The following is a 7,216-nucleotide window of genomic DNA, read 5'->3' as shown; positions in this document are numbered from 1 at the left end:
CGCTTTCACCTTCAAATGGCAATTCCGTCTGAAGACGAACGTGGCGTGATATTCGATGCTTAGGCGGTTTATTTTAGACTTTTTCAGACCTGATCCTCATGCAGGTTCTGAAGTGCTGAAAACATTGTCATCAGTTGATCAACGTAAATGTAGAGTTTCTGTCTATGAAGCCCCGTTGCCCAAATACATTTCTGGATAAACGAGGGACAATTTTTCCTTTGAACCCACTGCCTTTTCATCACATTGTTAACATAAAAATTGCAATTCGAATAAAAGCTAATCTATATTTCCATTAAGAGGCGCCAAGTCAAATTTCAGGCAACAGGCAGATTAATGACGACGGGGATTACCGTGCACCCCGGGGCGCCGCACGATGGTTGCTTTCGCAGATACCTGCCAGTTAATAACGCGAGTGATTTCGGAGCGAGTGGCGAGGACATGTGCTAATGTAACCTCGCGAGAAATTCAGAAAATGTGCCGTCATTCGGTATTGTCAAGAGTTAACCACCGGCACAGCTTCACCCTGTTCACGGCTGCACTGAAACTTATGATGTGTCTCGTTTAAGTAAATGTGTGTACGGGTTGATAAAACTTGGAATAAATTTGGTATAAATCCGAGGGGCCAACATGTAAAAATGTGGTACCTGTGACAACCCACACAATACGAAAAGTCCAATTTCCTGTGTGACTGAGCTAATGGATGTGATTTGGAAGTTTGTTCAGCTTGAGTAGACTAATGTTTGCCGAGCTCGGCACTTGCAAGAATGAAAAGCCTCCCAAGGATGCATTTATAAAGGAATAAAGACAAGAGATTACACAGAAATAAATTGATCAAATTTCAGTTCTGTACGTATGATTAAGCCCATAATGGCAAGATGTTGTGTGGAATAACAGGGAAAATGCCTGTCAAATTTGTACTATTATTCTAATTTGAATTATTGTCATGTAATGAAGCCAGTCTTCAGACAAAGACGAATGAAATGGCCGTCCTGTCCAGTGGGTCCATATTCATTTCTGATTAAAATGTCTGGTGTCAGGACCTGCATCTTCTTCGACTTGTTCATATTCTTTGAAATGCTTCTTTACTGTGGGAGAATGTGACCGGCTGTACGATCTTTATCAGTGGGAGGCGGTCACATGAGAAAGATCACATTGGTGCAGACGGTTCATCCAGACCCTGGGGTCCAGCCGATGGCTCCCGGCCCGATGGCTTTTCTTTTAATTTTTTTGTCCATAACCGGACACTGCTGAAAGACGTGGCCATTGTGGCCGTTGATCCATTGAGACGAGCATCACTCCCTATTGGCCCGGCAACGCGGGGCTCGCTGGGCGGCGTTTGAAATGTGGTGGTACAGTAACGTTCTCACGTTCAGTAGGTGCTCTATGAATGGCTGTCGCGAGGTGGTAAAGATCATCAGCGGATGGAAACACGTTGCGGCTGAAAGCTGATCCCCACGCGTTCAACAGAAGAAGAGAGGATCAGCTCAGGGGCAGAAGGAAGAGTTCAGAATCAGACTTTTCCCTCCGCCGGGACCCTAAAATAGCAGCGCGTTAACAGCCGCTGTCAGTCTGCCGCCGACAGGCCTGTAATCTTGTTGGCCTGTATCTGTCCCGCAGAAACGCCGTCGGGAGGACCCTCTCCACCGTAAGTACCGCCCCAGAGCAGGGCTCTGATGGCGCCCGCGCCTGGCCGCCGTTTGTGTTGTTTTTACCACAGACGCGAAGGAGCCGTGCGGGCGGCGCGTTTATTCGCCGCGCGTCCGCTCTCCCCCGAATCCAAATCTTAACGGCCGTGCCGCCTTCTGCGTCCACCGGAGGCCCGCCGCCCTCATCTTCGGAGCCAAGAGCCACACCGGCCTGGCTGGCAAGGTGCCCGCACACTCTCGTGGTGACCTCTGACCCCCTGCCTCCTCCGGCACAATGGATGTGTTGTGTGGACTGACGAGTGGCCGCAGTAACTGGGGGGGGTGGGTGGGGTGGTATTAGGTGCACTTACCCCTCGACTCCTCGAAGCTCGTCTCTCTCGCGGCAAGATAAAGGAGTAACGAGCGGATCAATAAGCGCAGCGCCGTTGACCCCGTCCACCTTTGTTTACCGAGCTCCTCTTTTTGTCCTGCCGGCAGCTCATCATCTTCAGCGGGAGTGGGTAATCGTCTCTGCCCCCCTAAATTATGGCACCACTGAGGTAAAAGCTGCTTCTGCATGCAAATATAAAGGCAAAGCAACTACTGGGAAGCTCCCGAATCTCCAAACTCGACCGCAATGTTTTAATTAGCTTGTTAACGCTGGTCTTTCCCTCCTGAGCCAAAATGGCTACCGTTCTCCTACCGTTTTTTTTTTTTTTTTTTTTTTTTTTTGATAGCTAAACTTTTCAAATGCAAATTTACAGCCTCCACCATTTGCAATTACGGATATGAAAGATGAATAAACGTGTTATGAAACGACGGTGAAATTCATTTCATTAGTGGCTCGTAAAATTCTATTTAACAGGCGGCCACTGGGAGTCCGGCCTGATTAACCCCGGCCTTAATGAGCTGGAAAGTAAAAGGCACCTCATGCAAATAGCTGAAAGACTTTAAACGACCCAGGTCCATTCAGAAACACTTCTGCACTTTCATTCCGCCATGCTTCCTCCTCACATGTGTCTGAGCCGCAGCATAATTCTTTTAATCTGCGGCTGAAATCACCCTGTCGCCCGTCTTTATTCTCAGCCGAAGCAGACGGGCAGCGCCAGTGGCTGAAAGCTGGAGACTGCGGACAGACAATGTGGCCTTAAACACAGACCCGGTGGGACTGGGTGGTATGGATAAAGGACGCTCTTGTTTAAGCGCGTGGATCGTCGGTGAGGTCTGTGTGCCTATTGACAGCTTCAACTCTGTTTACACAGAGAGCCATTCAGCCGAGGCTTCGGTGTGCGGTGCGCCGGTCAATGTCCTGAACCGCCCGCTGCTGACAGGGAGTTAAAGAGTCACGTAAAAACACAGAAAAAGGACGCTGCAGCTTTAAATGATTCACCTGACGCAGAAAAGAAATTGCACTAATGAAAAATGACTTTATTGTCATATGTACTGGAAACAACGTCGGTCAATACAGCAAACATCTTATTCTGTAAATTCTCCAGCATTTCCAGCAGACGTTTATTAAAAGTCCCAAGAAAAGCAGCAATAGACAAGAATGTGCAATCAGTACAAAGGTAGTCACAAAAATGTAAACGGTAGTGTGTGCACAGGATTTGTAGTTAAATGCTTTTATAACGAATCTAGGGCTGTCACAATTAACATATATTTCATGGGTTAAAATTAATTGACACAATTGTCATGTGTTTTGTGAAGTTTTGGGGCCGATGACTCAACTTTTGTGTGTGAATTTATCTAATTTTTAAATGGAGCGACATACAGCACCATGCGAATCTCGCATCACAGTGTTTTTTTTGTCTTAAGAATTAGTAGTGATTAATCATGATCAGATCTTGGCACAATGTGCAATTTATTCGTTAAACTGCATGAATCGGCTGACAACCCAAGTTTAATTATTTTTGGACGACACTGTGTCCTCAATAAAAAGTTTTTATTAATCAATTCAATCACCCTTCCACCAAAGGCCAAAATATGAAGGTGTGAACAGCGGTGCGGACATTTTTTTAATTCTTTTGTATTCACTATGATGCACGCTGCAGCAGTGTTTGTTCCTGTTGAGCCAGGGAACACACACACACACACACACACACAGGCTTGTGGTCCCTGAAGGGCCTTACCTAGTTAAAGAGTAGTGACTGATGGGATTGGTGAGCCAGGAGCAACATATGGACGCAGACTTGTGTCTCGCCTAATTACGGCCATTATCGCATTTGCTGTTGTAAGGGACTGTTGTGCCATCTTCCATTTATTTAATTATGCTTCTCACATATTGGCAGGGAACACTGGGTCCCACCATCTACGTTGGGGGGTTTGCACTTTTCCCCAGTCTCACCCCTCCTGTTTTTTTTTTTTTTTTGCCTTTTCAGTAATGTAGAGCAATTTGTCAAGCAATTAGTGGTGCTAATTAAATTTTTGTAGGTCTAATCAAACGAATATGCTAAAACATTCTTCTGCCGCCAGTCCAGTGTCTGTTCACATTTAAGTTGATGGTTTAAAACAGGCTCCTGTTCGGGGGTCCCACTCCACTTAATCACCTCATTTGCATTTTATATTGGTAAATCAAATTAAGCACCCGTGGCTTTTAACTTGATTGACTGCGTCCGGGGCTGCTCAGATGGGACTTTTTCCCCTGAAAATGAGGCCGCTTTTTAATGTGAGCACAGCCCCAGCTCTCCACATTCAGCAAATCACATTCACTCAGCTAATTAAAACGGTTTCTCCCTCCTTTCGCCGTGTGTTTGCCAGGGCTTTGATAGATTTGCCCACCTGGTGTTGGCCAAGTCCTTTTCATAATTTTATGATTGAGGCTTTTTTTTTCCCGGCATCAGAACATGACACAAAGGAGACCGGTCAAAATAGAACAGACATGTTCCAAATCCTCTAATCACAAAAAAAAAAAAAAAACTGCTATGAATGCAATCTTATTTAAAAAAAAATTACCAAACAGCCTATTTCTTTGAACAGGTTTCGTATTTAAAATGCTCTGAAAGTGCGGATTAATCCAGAAGAAGACATGTGTGGTCGTAGCCGGGGAGCGGGGATGCGGAGAGAAGAGAGCTCTGTGGAAAATGATGTGTTCTGGTGGGAGTAATCCTGGCTGTAATGGGTGCTGCCGCTCTCAGCAGCCTGCCGGCGTCCCCAGCGCCGCTCCCACCGCTGCCAGGCAGCTTAATTGCAGCTTTTAGGATCATTACTGTTAGAATGTGAATGTCAAAATGGACAGAGCACCCGGCCCCTTCACAAACAAGCACCTACCATTTGGCCACACACGCAAGCAAGAATACGGGCAGAAATTTTTCTTTATCTTCCTCCCTCCCCGGCACCAAACATGCCGGAAAAAAAGGAGCCCATTTTTCTCCTTAGACAGTGAAAATGCTGTTTTGATGCGGCCACTCGTGTGTAGCCGGTTATGATTTTCGTATGAATCAATGCTGATTTGTCAGGCGCCTTTTGAGTGGTTCCCTGCGTGACTCCGCTGTTACGGCTGATTGATATAATTTTATAATTGTCTTTCTGAGCAGTGACATGACAGGTTGGCAGCACGCACAGCGCTAACCGGGTTAGCTGCAGCTTTGCTGCTCTCCGGTTTCGGTTCCAGGCTGTTAGGAATCCCTCTCTACTGACAGAAGACACTTGCTTATGTTCATGCATACTCATGACTGTGTGTGTGTGTGTGTGTGCCTGTGCACGTGCGCATGCATGTACGGCCACTTGTCTGCACTCACATGAGTAACATATATGCAAGAGCATGTAGAAGTACGTTCATACGCACATGTGTAATTGTGTTAGTGTACAGGTATACACACATGTAAATGAACATGTTACTGTCACATAAAATTTCAATTTGCCCAAATGCATGCATTTTTTAAAATCTGCATTTATGTCGGCTGTCAGACCATTTTTTAAAAATGTTTGCATTTTTTGCATAGAATTATACAGGATGGTAGTAGCCTAGTGAGTAAGAATGGTTCAATCCCCACTTGGTGTTCCTGAGCAAGACACTTAACCCTGAGTGTCTCCAGGGACACTGTCCATTTAAGTACTGATTGTAAGGCGCACCGGACGTCTGATAAATGCAATAAATGTAAATATAATACGTATTCACAGCTAGGACAGAAACAAATGGAGGAAAGAGGCTCAGGCGGCGAATGACAGGGAAGAACCAGCAGCCCAGTCAGGCAACTTTTAAATTCTTTCTCAGCAAATGAAGACGCATCCAGAAGCAGGTACATCGTGGACATGAATGATCTTCTTGTTCCCGAAGATCAGTGCCTCAGCAGCCATGTGTCTCCATGGAAAAATAAAATAAATTCAACATGCAAAAGATCTGAAACACCTATTTATGTAGGGATCGGCTAGGATGAATTTCATATCCAGGTATGTTTAAAAATGAATTGCAATGTTTAACATATTAACATTAACACATTAAGAATATGATAATATGGCATTTTGTACATGCTTATGGAGTATATAAAGCAAATAAAGAGAATTTCTTTTTTGCCAAGTCATGTTATGCATCACTTCTGATCAAAGTGATTAACTTTTACCCCTCTGCCCTCAGCTCTTTTCCTGTTTGTATTTTGCAGAAAGTCTGAGCTTGTGCGGCGGCGAATGTTTTGCGCCGCAACGAGGCCGTCACACTCGAGCGCGCTCTGTTAGGATACAAACTGCCCTCTGTCTGTCATACGGACTCAAGTGGGACCGAGGAATCAATTTCCTGCTGTAATATGCATCATCGCTAAGTGGATGTTCAGTGGTTTTCAGTCAAGCTTGTTTTGTTTTTCTGCATTTTGCCGCCTGCTGTGATTGTAACCCGGGCCCCTGAAAACACGTGGCGTCTCGGTAACGGCGGAGGTCGGAGCTCTCACCGCCGTGGCGAGTGACCAGACCAAGTGCATTTGGTATTTTAGGGGTTCAGGCTGCCATGATAGTCCTGTATCAACAGCCGTATGTACGGGTGGGGGGAGTGACGAGGTGATGGTGCAACACTGTGCTGGGAGCTCTGCAGCCTGATTCAGCCACATACTACTTGCACAGCAATCTAGTGTAAAAACTAAATAAATGTAATGTAAAATCTAATAAAAACTAAAACTTCATCCTCTTGGTACCATTTAATTTCTTCTAAATCTGGACTTAATGACTACAGAATATGAAAAAGTATCGCATTCATCATCATGGTATCTCACCAGTGGCCCTCAAACTTTCACATGGGTTATATTTGTCAGGCCATGTACCAGGCCAATCAATCTTCATGGTTAAAAAAAGCAACTTTTAAACTTTTTATTTTTACACTGTAGTTTACACAGTAGCCAATTTTCTTCCTAATATAAATATTGTGTATTACTGCCAATCATCACACAGCAAGTAAAGACATTAACTGTACTACACTGAGGATATTAAGAATTTAAACTACCTTGCATGTAGTGAGAAGTGAAAGTGAAGTGTTTGTCATTGTGAGACACTGCAGCACAGCACACGGTGACACAACAAAATGTGTCTTCTGCGTTTAACCATCACCCTTGGTGAGCAGTGGGCAGCGTGTGGGGACGGTGCTTTGCTCAGTGGCACCTTGATGGATC

Source organism: Denticeps clupeoides, chromosome 11 (assembly GCF_900700375.1).
Source record: "Denticeps clupeoides chromosome 11, fDenClu1.1, whole genome shotgun sequence".
NCBI classification, from domain to species: Eukaryota; Metazoa; Chordata; class Actinopteri; order Clupeiformes; family Denticipitidae; genus Denticeps; species Denticeps clupeoides.
The sequence above is the reverse complement of the archived record's forward strand: the minus strand, read 5'-3'. Positions refer to the sequence as shown.